This window comes from Zalophus californianus, chromosome 10, assembly GCF_009762305.2.
Source record: "Zalophus californianus isolate mZalCal1 chromosome 10, mZalCal1.pri.v2, whole genome shotgun sequence".
In the NCBI taxonomy this organism is placed as follows: domain Eukaryota; kingdom Metazoa; phylum Chordata; class Mammalia; order Carnivora; family Otariidae; genus Zalophus; species Zalophus californianus.
The window spans coordinates 38,073,089-38,092,733 of record NC_045604.1 but is presented as its reverse complement, the minus strand read 5'-3'; the positions used below and the strand labels follow the sequence as shown (position 1 = coordinate 38,092,733).

At 37.6% G+C, this 19,645-nt stretch overlaps 1 long non-coding RNA gene across 2 annotated transcripts in view; it reads left to right on the top strand.

Moving 5' to 3' along the window:
- Positions 1-19,645, top strand: part of LOC113933013 — a 38,136-nt gene that overhangs the window by 1,737 nt on the left and 16,754 nt on the right. For both annotated transcript variants that reach the window (XR_003523208.1, XR_003523209.1), the window contains exon 2: positions 7,254-7,357. This is a non-coding gene — a long non-coding RNA (uncharacterized LOC113933013). The remainder of the gene's footprint in view (positions 1-7,253; positions 7,358-19,645) is intronic.

Here is a 19,645-nt window from a genome sequence, read left to right as displayed (position 1 = left end):
CCTCCTTGCCCCCCAAGTTGTACCTGTTCTCTTAGAGCTATATCTGATACTCACTAATTGTTCACTATGTTGTGATCGTTTGCTTACATGTTTGTTTCTCCCACTAAGAAAGTGGGACTAAGCTCTTGGGACTATGGACTGGTGTCTGTCTTTGTATTTTGGCATCTAGAACAGTGTTAGCATGTAATAAGAGCTGTATTTTTCATAGTGTTTTGTTTCATTGAAGAAATGTGGTGTTTCCCAAAGCAGATTGCAAATGTTGAGAAGGGAGAGTTTTTTATAGTTAAGGGGATTGAGCTTCAAGCCAATATTGTAGTAGGGGACATAGTTTCCTTCTTTTCCAAGCCCACCCTTCCCCACTCCCGCCACCACCACCACCACCACCACCACCACCCATGAGAAAGACAAAATAAAAGTCAAAGCCTAAATTATTTTGGGATCTAAGTAGTGTGGTGTACCTTTAGATTTGAGATGGTAGAACTTTGTCCTGTTCTCCAGGCCATAACAGTAATCCACACACTGGGTTAGTTAGGTCCTCATCACAGGGAAGTTAGTCATTATTATTTTTTAAATAGGGGTGTCTGGATGGCTTGGTCGGTTAAGCGTCCGACTCACGATTTTGGCTCAGGTCATTATCTCAGGGTTGTGGGATTGAGCCCCGTGTCGGTCTCTCCACCGGACTTGGAACCTGCTTGGGATTCTCTCTCTCCCTCTCCCTCTGTCCCCCGCCCCCCGCCCCCAATTAGGAATTTCAGAAACTCTGCGTCTTTTGTGGATAGTTAAGACTGGTTGCTAAATGGAATGTTTACACTGAAATAGATCTGGTTTCTGCACAATACTTCACACCTACCCTAAGATTTAAGGATATAAAATGAAGAGATTTAACTTACTCTCTCCCTTAAAAGTTACCACGGTCAAAGAGAGGGGGATTTTTACCGTCAAACTTTATTAGCCAGAACTCAGCAAGCTGGAATTGATGCCACACTCAATTTTACAAAGGGTTGATGAAAAAATTAGTTGCTATCAGAGATCTAATTTTGAAAATACATACATAGTATGTTACAGTGGTTACTGATATTTTTTCAGCAATAATTAGTACCTCTGCAAAATCCCATCAGAAGGTCCACATTTTAATATCCACTGTGTTTAATTAAGTCAAGAAAGTATTTGGAAGATTTTTAACGAGATTTTAATTAGGGTTTTAGAAAGTGGTTCAGCTACATTTTCCCACACAAAGAGTTCCATGGGTGTGATGAAACACAGAAAGTAACTTTCATGAAAGCAGAAGAAAGAAAGCTGGAAGGAAAGAACCAAGGGACACTTTGCTATTGGGTAGGTTCAGCTTTGACAATTCCTACTCACTTTCATACCACCCTCCTCACCATTTTTAGGCACTATTTCACCTGGATTTTTTTCTCAAAATAGAGTCTTCTATAATAATATAAAAATAACATCCGTTTGTTGAGCACTATGTGCCAGGCCCTGTGCTCAATGCTTTATGAAATTATTTCAGTTAATATATATGTGTATATAAGAGATTTATTATAAAGAATTGGCTCACCTGTGTATGGAGGTTGGTACCTCCTAAGATCTGCAGCGTGAGTTGGCAAGCTGGAGACCCAGGAGAGCCAATGGTATGATTCCGTTCCAAGTCCAAAGGCAGGAAGAATTCACTCTCACTGGGGGAGGGTCCGTCTTTTCATTTTTACAGGCCTTCAACTGACTGGATGAGGCCCACCAATGTTATGGAGGGCAACTACTTAATCTGCCAATGTAAATATTAATCTCGTCCAAAAACATCCTCACAGAAACACCCAGAATAATGTTTGACCAAACATCTGACCACCCTATGGCCTAGTCGAGTTAATTTGTTAACCATCACAGACCTATTTGATTTCCAAAGCTCAAGGGATGTGAACCCACATCCCATAATGTTATGCCACAATGTCTCCTCACTCTAGGATTCACAAAGTAACTTTAATCCTGGGCCTTTCCCCCCCGTTATCTGGAATGTCTGTGAAAGTTCATCGCACTCACACCCGATGAACACACCTAATTAGGGCAGGTGTTTACCAGTAACTAACTCAGAATCCCCTCCCCCAGTAGCACATACAACATAGCCACTTCCTTCCTTAGGATAACTCTCTGGCTTTCGAATTCACATAACCCTTTAATGCCCTCCACACTAGCAAATCTTACCTGCCTCCTTGTTCAGCCCCCTTCATGTCCTCTTTGAAGGGCACCAAGCCAGTGAGCCCACGATCTTCCCTTCTCTCAGCTGCCTCCTTAGGACCAACCTTTGCTATTGCTTACTCTTGACTCACTCCTACCTTAATTGTCATTGTCATTTTAGAGCTCTGACCTCTCCACCCTCTCAACACAAGCAACTGTCACTGCAAGGACTTCACTTGGTTGAGTTTCAGACTGGTGAACCTACCTCCCAGAGATAGCTGATATAAAAATACTTCCATGGTCTATGTACTTTTAATAAATGCTGTTTACTCAATTTATTTACTTGATTACAATTTTGGAAAGAATAAGAATTCTTAGAGTAATATTTTTTTACTTAGTTGGCACTATTCTGTTACATGCTAGGACACCTTATGTAGGTATCATGGATGTCCTGACACCAGCATTTTTTTCACAAACAGCCTCAGAGCATTTGTTCTTAGCAAGTTAGTTGTCCTTTAATATCTAGAACATAGTCATTCCCAGCGAAGTAATGCTTTGAATACTTTCTCAGATTTTTATGTGGTTTTTCATTGTTGTATATTAGTAAAGTTAAAAACATTAGAGAACACTTAAACACATGAACAAAATCAGATTTTATTGGTATTCAAAAGATATGGTGGAGCCTGTCTAGCTTTTAAAACTGAAAATGTTGGGGCATCTGGGTGGCTCAGTCGGTTGAGTGACCAACTCTTGATTTCTGCCCAGGTCATGATCTCAGGGTCATTGGGCTCCACCCTGGATGTGGAGCCTGCTTAAGATTCTCTCTCCTTATGCCCCTCCCCCGACCCCCTCCCTCCCTAAAACAAGAACAAAAACAACTGAGAATGTTAAGGTGGGTATTGGGAGAGGGCAGTTGTTACAGATGTTATAGATATTAGCACTTAAGGTATTTTTCATTCTTCTAAAAGTTAATTTACCAAACACAACTCACTTCAAGGGCATTTTTATTACAGTCACAAATACAAATACACTTTGCTTCCATATTAGAAAAAAAGTCAGGTGTGTATTTTTTGATAAATGACATCTGCCACAATTATATTCATTTAATCAAAATGAAAAAGTTGTTTCTGTTACACAAGTACCTTTGTTCCAGAGTTTCCGGGGCTTGGAATTATATTAGCCCTCTTAATTTAAACTGACTTGGTTGGCCTTGGTATGTCTGAGAGAATAAGAACAGAGGGTGTTCAAGTCGAGATCCTAAAAATCTAAGTTGTTAAGTTTGATGTGTAATTTAGTACTGTTTTACCAGCCGGATTCCAGTGACTTTGGTCTCTAAAACAATTATGAGGCTGGGCCCTTTGTAAATGGTTTCTCGGATGCTTTTTCATCTATTGAAAACTTAATAAAGAGGAGACATCACTTAATTACCCCTTCCTGTGTTCTTAATAGTGTTATTGTTATCTTTTTAAATCCAGGTTTGTTGAAAACAGTCATGTCTTTTCCTTTGCCTTTTTTAGAAGCAGAGCTACAATTATGTTTTAGGACACAATGGAATCTATCAATTAATAGAGCTAACAGATAATTCTTTGTCTTTAACTATTAAATGTAGAATTTTCAGCATATTATGTAAGCAGCATTTATGGTGATATTCTGGAAATTTAAATCATTGAAATTTTTAACAGATTTAGATTATTTTGTTTGAGATTTTAAAAAATATTATAGGGGCATTTGGGTGGCTCTGTCAGTTAAGCATCTGCCTTCGGCTCAGGTCATGATCCCAGGGTCCTGGGATCGAGCCCCTCATCTGGCTCCCTGCTCAGCGGGGAGTCTGCTTCTCCCTCTCCCTCTGCCTGCCACTCCCCTTGTTTGTGCTCTCTATCTCTCTGTCAAATAAATAAAATCTTAAAAAAATATTATAGAGAACATTGCCTTAGCAACATTATGGTTATAATAAAGATTTTGCAATCCAAATCCTTACTTTAAAAAAAAAAAAACCTCAAAACATTTTTTATATCCTATTTTAAAATGTTGATATTATTATATTGAATTATATAAAATCCAATTGGATTATTAGTGTTATAAATAAATAGAAAAAAATTACAAGATTTATACATATAATTACAAAAATTATAAGATTTGTTTTACACCGAAATTGTAAACTGTATTTTAAATGTTATTTTATTTTTAGCTGGGTAGTTAAGATTTCAGGCTTTTTTTTTTTTTAAGTCACGTTTACTGAGGTGACTTACATGCTTTAGCATGTATTCTTTTAGGTGTGAAGTTCTGTGAATTCTGACAAACACAGCCATATAAGCATTACCACAGTCAAGAGAGACCATTTCTACCACCGCAGAAAGTTCATTTGTGCCCCTTTTAGTTAATTTATTATCCTGAAAATAAAATTTTAAATAAAGTAAGACTTTTAAAAACATGCCTGGTACACTGGCCTTGGGCCATTATTGTTGTAAACCAGATTATAACTTTAGTGGGAAGGCAAATGTAACTGAAACAAACCTAAGTTTTGAATATATTACTCTAAAATGATTGGATAGACGTGTTCAAAACAAAGTGAAAGATTGATTTTATTGTTTTATTCCATCTCCTTGATCTATGTTTACCTTTCTTCACCCTACATCCATCTCAAACATTTTTTTTTTTAAAGATTTTGTTTATTTGTCAGAGAGAGCGAGCGAGTGAGAGAGCACAGCAGGGGCAGCGGCAGGTGGAGAGAGAAGCAGGCTCCCTGCTGAGCAAGGAGCCCAATGTGGGACTCGATCCTAGGACCCTGGGATCATGATCTGAGCCGAAGGCAGATGCTTAACCCACTGAGCCACCCAGGTGCCCCTCCGTCTCGAATATCTTGATGTAACTAAATCCTTAAGGCATTTTCTTTTGCCAGCTTGTATTTTAGTCTTTTCAGTGAATATTAAAAGTGGAATACTATCTCTGCCCTTCTGAAATAAGCAAGTTAAGAGCAAGAACAATGTCATCTTCATTGTTTATTACCATCTCTTCCATACAAAAACAAGCCTAATAGTTATTAAATGATGAAATTTTCTTTGTTCCAAGCTGAGCAGAAAGGGGTTTGAGAATGACTAGGATTTTCTCCAGTAAACATTGAGAATGTTGGTAGTGCTAGGTTAAAACTTAAAGCTCAGTTAAACACCTAGATTTTAGAGTTAGATCTAAATTTCTTTCATCCTTTTTTTAAATTGAAGTATAGTTGACGTACAATGTTGTATTAGTTTCAGCTCTGTAACTCACTAGTGATTTGACACTTCTATACACTCCTGGGCTTACCACCATAAGTGTAATTGCCATCTGTCACCACACAACGTTAATTACAGTGTTATTAACTATATTCCCTAGGCTGTACTTTTTATCTCCTTGACTTATTTGTGACTGGAAATTTGTATCTCTTAATCCCCTTCACCTATTTTGCCCACCCCCCCCAACCCCCTTGGCTCTGGCAACCACCAGTAATGTTCTCTGTATTTATGAGTCTGTGTCTGGTTTTTGTTTGTTTGTTTGTTTGATTGCTTACTTGTTCATTTGTTTTTTAGATTCCACGTGTAAGTGAGATCATAGGGTATTTGTCTTTCTGTCTTACTTATTTCACTTAGCATAATACCCTCTAGTTCTATCAATGTTGTAAATGTCAAGATCTCATTCTTTTTTATACCTGAGTGATATTCCAGTGTGTGTGTGTGTGTGTGTGTGTGTGTGTGTGTGTGTGTATACATATGTACACCACATCTTTATCCATTCATCTATCAGTGAACATTTAGGTTGCGTCGATAACTTGGCTATTATAAATAATGCTGCAATAAACATAGGGGTGCATATATCTTTTCAAATTCGTGATTTTGTTTTCTTTGGGTAAATATCCAGTGGAATAACTGGTTCATGTAGTATTTCTATTTTTAATTTTCTGAGGACTCTCCATACTGTTTTCCATAGTGGATGTACCAGTTTACATTCCCACCAGCAGCGCACGAGGGTTCCCTTTTTCCACACCTTCACCAACACTTGTTATTTCTTGTCCTTTGGATGCTAGCCATTCTGACAGGCGTAAGGTGATATTTCATTGTGGTTTTGATTTGCATTTCCCTGATGATTAGTGATGCTGAGCATCGTCTCATGTGGACCTACATTTGAATACTGACTTTATCATTTATTTAGCTATAAAACTTCAGGCAAATTCATTTCTATGAGCATCAGTTTTCCTATCTATAAAATCACAATAAAAAACCAAAATTCATTAGAACTGCTATGAGGAGGAATTTGAGATTAAAGCACCTGGCAGAGAGTCTTGCTCATAGCCCAATTCTTTCAGCTTGAAATCTTAAGGTATTTTAACTCAGATACCACAGCTGCCTATAGTGGAGGAGAGAATTAGCTTTTAGAATGCAGATGGAGGTGGCTGGATCTGACCTGTGAGCAGTTAATTACTCTCCCAATTTGTGTTTTGATTAATTACGGATTTTCATTTATGGGATTTTCTTGGAGGAAAGAAAGAAGAGTGGCAATGGTGAAGAGAAAGGAAACCAGATGGGGAAATTGAGAAAGGGAGAGATACTGACTGAATGAATGATGAATGAATGAGCAAACAGAGCAAGGCACCAAAAAGGGTTAGTAATATTATCCCATATAAGCCAGCTTGGCGTATGGTATCTATAATACAAAAGGAAAGGAGTAAGGAAGTTATATAAACTACATGGAAAAAAAATAGGTATCTAAATATTTTGAAAAATATACAGTGAGAACTCCACAAAGATTCCCTTTATACAGTGTTACTTTGTATATATTATATAGTATTAAGGTTCAGAAAACTGGTTCAGTTATTTGCCTGCTCTGATTTCCTAAAGGTGTTAAATAATTTGATCAGTACAATGGCATTAGAATAGCTAAATTATAAACATAATGAAACAAAGAATGCTACTTTTTAAATGCCCAATAAGCCCAGAAAAAAAAGACTTTTCTATGGCCAGCCAAACTCTCCAGGATGAGGGTAGAATAAAGACAATTTCAAATAAGTGAGATCTCGAAAAAAAATTATTTCTCATTTACCCTTGTCTCAGGAAGCTGCTAGAGGGGGTGCTCTGTCAAAATGAGAGAATAAACCAAGAGGAAGGCGTCAGATCCTGGAACCAGGGGCTCCAACTAGTGTTGCAGTGGAATACAGGTAACTTTCAAAAATATTACTAACACAGAAGATTAAAATAAAAATTGAAGGAGTACAGGTGAAAGGAAAAATTAGTTAAGAAAATAGAAGCTAAGAAATAAGAGGAAGAGAAACACACACTCTGAACCTGTTTCAAGAATGAGATGGCAAATCTGGCCCTTAAGTCTCCTAGCATCCAAAGCAAAAGGGAAAGTAAGCTCACTTGCAAGTTCTGTAATTCCTTAAGATAAAAATAAAGTGGTTGTTTCCCAAAAGACTTACTGTAGATTTTATGAAAAGGATCCTTCGCTCTTAATTTTATCCCCACAATAGAATATTGTGTTTGATGTGACTTTCTTAGAGTGTACCTTATGGCCCCAAAGCATTATTAAGTAAAGACAATTCTGTAAGGACTCAGGAGTACTCTCCAAGATGAATCAAGAGCATGTGAATAGCTGGTCAGGATATTATTAATTGACGTCCCATTAAACTTCACGGGAGGCTAGAAGGAGGTTGGTAGGTTAGTCTGTTACCCTGAACAATTTAGCTCTTTCCCAGAACTAGCCCCCTTAAAGCAAAACCAGTTCTCTTAACTGCACTTGTCCTCAGTAATAGGCAGTTTAGCAACTGTCTGGATGTTGGAGGATGTTCATTTGGGGGTCTCATGCCCCACCCCAAATGGCTCATCAGTGTATGCTGTCCTATCTCAGTTTCTGAGAGAAATTTTGATAAACGCAGTTTTCTCTAATGCATTACATTTCCACTAATGTTTTAGTACCTTTAGATAGATTTTCTGGCTTCCCCATTAATCTAACTCTCAATACAATCTAGATAGAAAACTTTCTGATTGCCCTGTTCCTTCACCAGGTAACATTCAGGATATCATGTCCATCAAGCAATCTTTCATAAGCATTTATTTCCTATAACCAGACTTATATTAATAATTAAGATTGCATTTACTTAGGAGCTGTAGTTTGGACAACTAACTAGAATTTTCAGTTACCTATCACATATCACCCCCCTAACCATTGATGAGAATTTACGGCACCACCTGTACGGTTGTCAGTTTTGAAAAATTCAGCCCCTTTTGCTTTCATCTGATTTTCCATTAAGAATTATTTTTAATAATTCTTATTATATTCTATCTTATATTATTATAATGATAATTCTTAATGGAAAATCAAACATAACTTTTATAACTCCTTGAGTGTTTACCTTTATTTAACCTATAGTTCACTGGTTCTTGAATAAACCTTAGAAGTGTATTTTTTAAATAGCTTTTGAACCAACCTTTAGAAAGATAAGTTTTTGCTATTAATCTCTTTTGTGTCTAGCAGAATATGTTTATTTACACATAAATAATTAAATTTTTCTGACACCCTAAAATTTGAAACTTTAAAAATAGACTTCTGTTTGTATAGTACTATTACCTGCTCTTTTCCAGGAAGCTTTTTAATAGGATTATACTTCAAAATAATAAACTGCCTCCCTGCCACTTATAACTCAGTTATTACTATGGTAGCATTTCTGCTGTCTTTAATAGAGTCTAGAAATGCTTGAAACTGAGGACTAGAAAATGCGGTGGTAGCCTAAGAGAGTCCATGGTGACATTTTTATTCTGACCCGAAGTAAATTTCCATATATTAAATAAAAATTCAGCGAAACGATATTTCTTCTCTGTTAAATCAACATTTGTCATTGCTGCAAAAATATATCTAACCAGTTCTTTTATTTTTTATGACTCTTGTTAATTTTTGGCTCTTTTTAAAAATAGAAAAATGTTTTTATCAGACTTGATATGATTTATAAGCAATGATCTCTGAAATACTGAATGATGTATTTTTATAAACAAAACTGTCATAAATTTAGAAATCAGTTTTGTAAGTGAGAAAATATCACAGATGTTGAAGAGGATATTTTTTCGTAAAAAAAATTTTCTAAATTTAGGCAAATTATTTTGACTTTAGAAAAATCTGTACAAAAAGAATTTTCAGAAGTGATATTGGCAAGATGGCAAAGTAGGAAGCCCTGGATCCTGCTTCCCTCACAAACACACCAGTTTAGCAACAATTCATGAACAAATTCATTTTATGTAAAATCTAGAGACTAATTGAAAGGCTCTTACATCCTAGGTGAATATGAAACCAGACTCACCAAAGCCAGTAGGGAGATTCAGGACCCCTTTTCACCAGAGTCCCTGCTCCCAGCACAATGCCATACAATCAGGAGGAGAACCCCTAACTCCCAGCTTCTCCTAGGGAAGGAGAGTTTGGTTTATGCATCCAGCACCCTGGAATTTCCCAGGGAGCTCCCAGAGGACTGGTTCTGTCTTTTTTTTTTTTTCTTTTAAAGATTTTATTTATTTATTTGAGAGGGAGAGAATGAGAGACAGAGAGCACAAGAGGGAAGAGGGTCAGAGGGAGAGGCCGACTCCCTGCCGAGCAGGGAGCCCGATGCGGGACTCGATCCCGGGACTCCAGGATCATGACCTGAGCCGAAGGCAGTCGCTTAACCAACTGAGCCACCCAGGCGCCCCGAGGACTGGTTCTGTCTTGTAAGTCTTAGAACTCTGATGGGTCCAGCATAATCTAGCCACCTGAGGGAGAATGGAAACAGCAGCTTTGGTTGGTAGATGTCATAGATCTTCCTTCCTGCTAAGCAGAAAGAGAACAGATGTCAGTCTTGGAGCTCTGATGAGTCTGGTGCTAACCAGCACCTCGGGGAGAATGGGGACTGTGGTTTGGACTGATAGATACAATAGCTTCCCCACCCCTGACTTAGCATAGAGCAAGCAGACAAAAACCACAGCTTCCTGCTTCTCCCTGTGGAGGGAAAGAGTTGATAGAGGCCCCCCAAATCCTGGGCAGGGTTGATAGGTGGGAGTCTTCTCTTATACAAGGTCAGTCCATGAAGACTGGTGCAGGTGCCTGCTTTGTTCAGTGTACAGACACCAACACAGACAAAGAAAATGAAGAATCAGGCAAAGGTGTTCCAAACAAAGAAGGAAAATAAATTTCTAGACACCCTAATGAAATGGAGTTACAGGATTTACCTGACAGAATTCAAAATAACTATCATAAAGATGCTTTTTGAGGTCAAGAGAAAAATGCATGAACAAAGTGGGAATTTCAACAAAAATATAGGCAGTATTAAAAAGTACCAAACAGAAATCATGGAGCTGAAGAACACAATAACTGAACTGAAAAATTCACTAGAGGGGTTTAATAGCAGACTAGATCAAACTGAAGAAGGAGTCTGTGAACTTGAAAACAAGCCATTGGAAATAATTCAGTCAGAGGAGCAAAAAGAAAAAGAATGAAAGAGAGTGAAGAAAACTTAAGGGACATCATCAAACAGAGTAATATATGCATTATGAAAGTCCCAGAGAAGAGAGGGAGAGAGAAAGGATCAGAAAGCTTATGCAAAGAAATAATGTCTGAACAAACCTTTGGAAGGAAATGGACATCCAGATCCAAGAAGCCCCCAAAACACTAGTTAAGATGAATGCAAAGAAATCCACACTGAGACACACGATCAAATTGTCAAAAGCAAAGACAAAGAGAATTTTGAAAGCAACAAGAGAAAAGCAACTTGGCGTGTACAAGAGACCCCTCATAGGACTATCAGTGGATTTTTCAGCAGAAACCTTGCAGACCAGAAGGGGGTAGAATGATATATTTAAGGTGTTAAAAGAAAAAAAAATGCCAACCAAGAATACTGTACTCAGCAAAATTGTCCATCATAAAGGAAGGAGAAATAGGCTTTCCCAGACAAAAGTTCAGGGAGTTCATCACCACTAGCCCTGCCTTAGGAGAAATGCTAAAGAGAATTCTTCAAGTTAAAAGGATGCTAAATAACAACATAATAGCATAAGGTAGTATGAAACTTTGGTAAAGGTAAATATATGGACAAATACAGAACATCATATTACTGTAATAGTAGTGGGTAAATCAATTTTAATTCTAGTATAGAAGTTAAAAGACAAAAGTATTAAAAGTAAATACACCTAAAAATATGTTAAGAGATGCACAATATAAATGCATGTAAATTGTGACAACAGTAACATAAAGTATTGGGGGAGAAGTTGAAGTGTAGAGTTTTTATATGCAATTGAACTTAAGCTCTTAAAATAGACTGTTACAGGGGCACCTGGCTGGCTTAGTTGGAAGAGCATGCAACTCTTGATCTCGAGGTCACAAGTTCGAGCCCCATGTTAGGTATAGAGGTAACTTAAAAATAAAATCTCTTTTTAAAAAAATAGACTGTTGTAACTATAAAATATTTTATGTAAGCTCCAAGGTAATCCTCATACATGCACACAAAATTCCTATAGTAGTTACACAAAAGAAAAAAAAGGGAATTAAAACATACCAATGCAATATATTTAGATAGACATATATATAGACACACACACACACATATATATATATAGATATAGAGAGAGACATATAGAGACTATATATCCATATATACATAGGAAAACAAGAGGTAAAAACAGACAAGAGGAGTACAAGACTAATAGAAAACAACAAACACAATGGCAATAGTAAATTCTTCCCTATCAATAATTATACGTAAATGGATTGAATTCCCTATCAAAAGGCATAGAGTGGCTGAATGGATAAAAAAAAAAAATAAGACCCAACAATATACCGTCTACAAGAAACTCACTTTAGATTTAAGGACACACATAGGCTAAAAGTAAAAGGAAGAAAAAGATACTCCATGTAAATGGTAACCAGAAGAGTACAGAGGTGGTTGTACATGTATTAGAAAAAATAGATTTTAAGTCAAAAAATGTCCCGAGACAAAGCACATGATATAATGATTGAAGGGTCAATCCACCAGGAAGGTATAACAATTATATATGCATACAACATCCTAGCACTTAACTATATAAAACAAACATTGATAGAAATGAGGGGAGAAATATATAGAGATACAGTAATAACAGGAGATGTCAATATCCTACTTTCAATAATGGATAGAACATCCAGATAGAAAATCAATAAGGAAACAGAGCACTTGAACAACACTGTTGACCAAATGGACCTCATAAACGTTATACAGAACATTCCATCCAAAGCATATACCTTCTCAAGTGCATACAGATCTTTCTTCAGGATAGATCACACATTAGGTCACAAAACAAGTCTTAGGAAATTTAAGAAGATTGAGATCATATCAAGAATCTTTTCTGACTACAGTGGAATGAAACTAGAAGTCAATGGCAGAAGGAAAACTGGAAGAAAATGCACAGATATGTGCAAATTAAACAACACATTCTTCAACAACTACTGGGCCAAAGGAGAAATCAAAAAGGAAATGAGAAGTACCTCAGGACAAACAAAAATGAAAACACATCATACCAAAACTTACAGAATGCAGCAAAAGCAGGGACATTCATAGTGATAAACATCAAAAAAGAAGAAAGATATCAAATAAACAATCTAACCTTATACTTCAGGGAGCTAGGAAAAGAAGCACTAAGCCCAAAGTTAGCATAAAGAAGGAAATATCAAAGATTTGAGCAGAAAGAAAATAGAAAACAGAAAAAGATACAAAAATGAATAAAACTAAGAGTTGGTTTTTTGAAAAGATAAACAAAATGGATGAATTAGACCAAAGAAAAAAGGGAAGCCTCACATAAAATCAGAAATGAAAGAAAAGACATTACAACTGATACCATAGAAATTAAAAGGGTCATAAGAGACTACTGTGAACAGTTATAAACCAACAAACTGGATAACCTAGAGGACATGGATAAATTTGTAGAAACATACAGCCTATCAAACTACATCATGAAGAAGAAGACAGTCTGAACAGACTTATAACCAGTGTGGACATTGAATCAGTAATCCAAAACTTCCTAACAAAAGCCCAGGACAAGATGGTTTCACTTAGGGGAGACCCTAAGTTGTCTTTGTTCTGCTGTTGGAATCTAACTTCCAGCTTTTTGGCAAATGCGGCTCAGAGATAGATGGATGTGGGGTGAGATAAAGACCTGCATGTGTAGTATGATGTAATCACAGGATTTAGTTCTGATTGCACGGAGTAAGATTTATTCATTTCTTTATTCTTCTTTACTTTTGTGTATAAAGTGTGTTTTGCATTTGAATAAAATGCCCTCAAGTATAGGAAAAGATTCTGAAACTCTACATGGTACACATATCCTAAGACAACTCTACGCCTCAAAGATACTCATCCAAATATAGAGGTGGCCAAAAGATGAGTTATGTGATGTTTACAGGTTTAGGTTTAAATAAAATGGCATCTCACCCTTAGTCCCATGCAAGAGAGGCTTTCTGCCCTGGATGCTGGGCTTCAGAGGGCCCTGTAAATTCACACACACGCGCGCGCACGCACACACTGTACTATAGAACACATGGGTACCTCTGAATTAGGATCTGGTGCTCAGCCCTGACATGGTATAGCCTACAGCCCTAAATATCTGCTTCAGCGACTAACACAATTCAGGTGAAATAGAACATAAATTATGCGAAAATCTTGATTATAACCACATACCAAGTGATTTTACTAAAATGAAAGTAATTATATAGCATTTATGAATTATGTATGTCTTTATTTTATTATTCATCCAATACAGCTCATCAACAGAACGCTCAGACATATGAAATAATAAGGAAATTCTGTTGTCTTTCATATTTTGCTCTCGTAAAAAACCACAACTTTCACCGATTTTTCAGCTTGGGTGTTGTATTAGTCAGCTGGGGCTGCCATAACAAGATGCCACAGATTGGGTGGCTCAAACAACAGATATTTATTTTCTCACAGTTCTGGAGGCCAGACATCCAAGATCCAGGTGCCACAAGGTTGTTTTCTGATGAGTCCTCTCTTCCTGACTTGCATACATCTACCTTCTCCCTATGTCCTCACATGGCCCTTCCTCTATGCACCTGCAGAAAGAGAGAGATCTCTGGTGTCTCTTCCTCATATAAGGATACCAGTGCTATCAGATTAGGGCCCCACCCTTTTGACCTAATTTAACTTTCATTACCTCCTTAAAGGCCCTATCTCCAAATATGGGCGGGGGGGGGAATTAGGGCTTCAATGCATGAATTTGAGGGGAGATGACACAATTCAGTCTATAACAGGTGTTAGGAAGGTGTTTTTGTCAAGGTAGATATATAGAATAAGCTTTACCCAACAGTTTGCTAGCTTGATTTATAACTTTTATACATTTAGTCATATGGCATGTGGTCCTCCATTTGTACTCTTGCCCCAGACCCGACAAATATGAGGGGCAGGCCTCCAACATAGAATAAGTATATGCTACAATTTGTGGCTAAGAGTGGCTTCCATCAAACCTAGCTCAAGGGGTGTTTACAGAAGAATTTGTCAATGAGTAAGGCTGTCTTTCAGTGGAATGATCTAGAGTATGAGGTGGTAAGCTCTCTGTCACAGGACACTTGAAAGCAGAGGATGGTTGACCAAATGGCAGGAATGTTGAGAGGTATGCCTATGCTGAGTCGAAGGTTAAATTAGATAATCGTTAAGACCCTTCCCAATTTTAAAATCCTATGAAAGCTTCATTATCTAGAAATATAGGCTGTCAGGTCTTCTTCCTTAGTTATATCTTCTAAAACAATACAAACTTTCTAAATTTTCCTAGGGCATTTAGTTTCTTCTGAATGTTTTGTTTAATATCTATATAACCTTTTAAGCCACAAAAGCTGTTTTTGAGTTGTATATGCTTTCAAAGACAGGAAGACTTTTAGCCTATTTCAGGTTAAGCAGTAAAACTGCTATTTAATGAGAAAACAAAAATAAAATCCCAAACCAAAAATGCATTGCTTTCTGTAAGTGTGGTTCAGATAATTTCTAAATAAGGTATTTGCTTCATATATAATCACAATCATGAAGGGATATTACAACAGATTTTACCTGCTCTAGGAAAAAGGTATTATACACCTATGGGGAGAACTTGAAAATTTTATTTACCAAGATCGAACTATGAAAACGCTGGAGTTGTGATGGTCTTCCTTACCCCAGAGCTTTCTTTCACTAATGAGAACTGTCTACGTTTTTACAGGAAAGGGAATCAATATCTTGTATTGAGAACAGTGAAGTAGGAGAAGACTTTAGTGGTGGGTCGCCTAATCCTTTCAACTCACTGTGCTGGTAGAGAAATAGACTCCAAGGAGACAGACAATTTGCCTGAGGTTACACAGCTAGTTACTAGTAAAACCAGGGTGAGACCAAAGTCTCTCCTGCTTCCAGTACAGTATTTGTTTCCATATGCTCTGCTGGCTTGTCAGTTCATTAAACCATTTAGAAGCTGGACTGCCAGTAATAGGGGTCAGAAGCGCACTGGGTGGAACAGTGTTCTTGTTTACAAACAAAACAAAACTTACCTAACACCGTATCTAATGTTGTGATGATAACTTCTATGTCTGAGCTCTATTATTCTAGGTTTTGAAATCATACAAACAGTCCAGAATTTCCCAGCTAGAAGGCCATGAGTGGAGGCCATCACATTCTTTCTCTCTCTCTGCATCTCCATGAATGACATTCAAATCCCACCATCCTTCTTCTTTCTGTCACTGTTTATTTTTTCTTTACAAAAGCAAAAACAAATACAAAACCTGTAGGCATTTATAGTCCTTTTCAATAAAATATGTTAATACACTGCAGCATGTAAATCAGAAAATTCTTTTTGAAGTTTAGGGGGCTCCAGAGGAAACCCCCATAAGTCACTTGTATGTATGGCAAGAGAAAATAGGAAAAGTAGAAAAAAAGTGAAAAAAGGAGATGGAAACCATAAAAGGTAACTTCACTTGCTAAACACAGACCATGCAAGGAACTGAAACACGAAGGAAAAGGCACCAAAACTGGAACTTGGGTCACATCCACCGAGAAGAGGAGTGAGAGAGCAGGACTGAAGGCTCGTGGTGGTAGCAGCAGAAAACCCAAAACAGGAAGTGAAAGTCAAATGACAAAAGACAGAGGGAAATTAAGAATTCTTTATAGAAGGAACTAGAGGAATAAAAAGGAAAATATTACCTTATTAGGTGTTGGGGAGGGAAGTCCATACTCACTAAGCCCAGTCAGCACGCACACAGATTCTGAGGGAGTCGATGCTCTCCCTCTCTCCCAAGAGGCCTCACAGCCCAGCATGTGTTACTCATGGGGAATTATCTCCAAAAGTCCCAATTTCCTGAACTGTAAGTTGGTAGTAATAGTGCCTTCCTAAAAATCAGATAATGTGGATAAGGCATTTAGCATAATGCCTGGTACCTAATAAATGCTGGATACATGGTAGCTGTTATTAATGTCATTATGAACTTATTAAGCCTAATTTTTATTCTTTCCCTGTGCTAATAATTATTTATTACAGATATAGGATGGTAGTTTATATGACCTGCAAATACTCAGGTAACTACCCTTCCAGTAGATGAGGCCATCATTTGTAATGATCTGTTTTCATCAACATTCTTGATGATGGGTCATTAGTTACAAATTTTACTGTCTCAAGTGAAAAAAAAAAAAAAGAGTCAGCCTAAGCAATTTTCCCAACATGATACAGTAAGTCAGTGACTTAGCTGAATACGAGATCTGCATCTCAGGGTCCTGTACTCTAGCTAGGATGTCCTGCTAGGATAAAAATAGCCAATTAGTTATTGTACATTCTTATTTATAAGCTGCATCATGAAGCATAATCTAAGCAATGATTTAGACTGATTTAATTATAGAAAATCTACATTTTCCATGTGGTATTAAATATTTCTTGAAAGGAATACCTAAAGCACCATTTATATTTGCAAACTAGGGATGGCAAACATTGAAGGGATGGAAGCATTTAATATTTAAGGGTATGTTCATATCACTGCAAAACCAATCATTCACAGGTTGATGTACTGATTAGAAAATCTCCTGATCTTACATTCTTAGCACATGAAAAATTTCTGGTTTTTTTTTTTTTTTGGCCCTATTTTCTGTCCCTCTGCAAGACTAATATAAATACTAGTGATATTAATATTAATAACCAGTATTTTTTCCTGAATTTTTACCACACCCTTCCCTACCTCTCAGGTCTCCAGCTTTTAGTTGTAAGACATTACATAGAAGAAGGATATAAATTGATAAAGAGGCTACGGGACGGGCATTTATTCATCCCAAATACTATAGTAGGGACCAGAAAGGCCGGAGAGGCTATAAACATCTAGATGAGTCATCCCAGATTTACGGTTTAGACCTCAGTGAATTTCCAGAAAACTGGGCATTTTAATTTTGCCAAGTTAGAACATTTAAACAACAACTACTACCATATACTAACAACATTCTTTACTGAAAGAAAGGCCATGTGAACTTTATGAAAAGCCTACTAGGGAGACACCTGGGTGGCTAAGTGGGCTGAGTGCTGGACTCTTGATTTCGGCTCAGGTCATGACCTCAGGGTCATGAGATCTAGCCCAGAGTTACACTCCACAATGGGCTTGCAACCTACTTAAGATTCTCTCTCCCTCTCCCTCTCCCTCTGCCCCTCTGCACCACTCCCCCACTCCTGTGTGCACATGCGCGCTCTCTTAAAAAAGAAAAGAAAAACCTACTAGGACGGGACAAAAATATCAGTGTAAAGGCAATTAAGAAATGATAAATAATAAACTGTCTCATATGCATGTGTGTGTGTTTTCTAAATTTTTAAGTTTTTTCTCATTTTGCTGGAGACCAGTGAAAAAAGACTGGCCTAATTCATGGACTGGTCTTTGAGAGCTGCTCCAGAGACTTTCAAAAGAATCCTTTTTGGGGCCAGATAAATGCAAAATACAGAAATAACCAGGTGACTCTTACGGGGGGTGGGGGGTTACTCTATTCCAGGCCCTGTGCTAAGCATGTGGCTTGCCTGAGGGGTGAGGTTTGAGGAGAGGAACATGCCCCTGCTTTTTTCTGGTTGTCATCACCATGAAAGCCACTAGGACCCCAAAGATCTCATTGGTGACCCACTCTTTCCAAAAACATGATCATCATATGAACGTTTAAAACTGTAACATAACAATAGCTTGACTAGCCTTTGGAGGCAGCAGAATCTAGCCACAACTGGGATACAATGTTCTTCTTTCACAAAGGGACAGAAAGTTGCCAGGTTTTTTGCCACAAGCCTCCGTGCTGTGACAAAGCACTGCTTTGACCAGTGTGCTGGGCCTGGTCTGAGACCAAACAGCCAGTCAGTGGTGACAAATCAAAAATAGCCCCAGAGTCTAAATCAAGACACATGGTGAGTGACCACCCTGAGTCACCCAGACCCATTTGTTACATGCTTTATTTTTGGATAATTTTAGTAGGGACCAAAAGTATCGTTTGCTGGTTCTTCCCTCCAAATAAGAGTACAAAGAAAGGAACTAAGTCATGTGGTTTTGTTTAACTTACCACGAAGGTTGCAGCTAGTAGAGATGATGTGACTGACTCCTCAGCTTTGTAAAGCCCAGGGCTTATTGGTCGGGATGATCTATCTCTCTGAATCACTTAAACCAGCAACAAGATAGTGGCTCACAATCTATTGCATAAGAAAATTTTGCTCCCAGGAATGCATGCTATCGTCCTAAGATCTTTGTTGCCATTCAAGGTGACAAAACACAAATGAGAATGTTGATGTAGGGTAGAATGTAGAGAATGTAGGAGAAAGTTTGTTTGCCTTATCTAGGTTTATTTCCTGTTTAAGACTTGAGTTAATTCTATGAATGTTTATAATTTGCATTGTAAATATTCTAAGTATAAATACTTCACCTTAGCAAATGTATGATTATCCTTACCCTTAAAAATGATTTCTGTGAGTACATGTAACCTAGATTTTCCACCATCATCTGGTCCTCCTACCACTCCAGACCCATATCCTATTGTTTTCCTTCCAAGAGCTGCTCCTCAGCCTTCTCTTTGTTCTTGCAAAATGCCAAGATCATTCTCACCCTAGGGCCTTTGCATTTGCTATTTCTTCTGCCGACAGTTGTCTCCCTATCATCTTGACAGAGCTGGCTGTTTCTTGTCACTTAGGTTTCTGTTCAAATCCCATTTCTTGGAGAAGCCTTCTCTGACCACCTTGGCTGGAGTAACCCATCCTATCAGCCCCTTTCTGATACTTATCTTTATAGCACTTGTGAATATTGCAAATATCTTGCTCACTTATTTGTTAGTTTATCGTTGCCTTCTCTGGTATGAGAGCCCTGTGAAAACAGGGACTTTGTCTTGTTTGTTCCTATAGCCCAGCACTAGAATAATGTCTGGCACACAACGGCACTCAATAAATGTTTGTTGAATGGATGAGTGAAAGGATAAAAGAATTCACTAGCATTT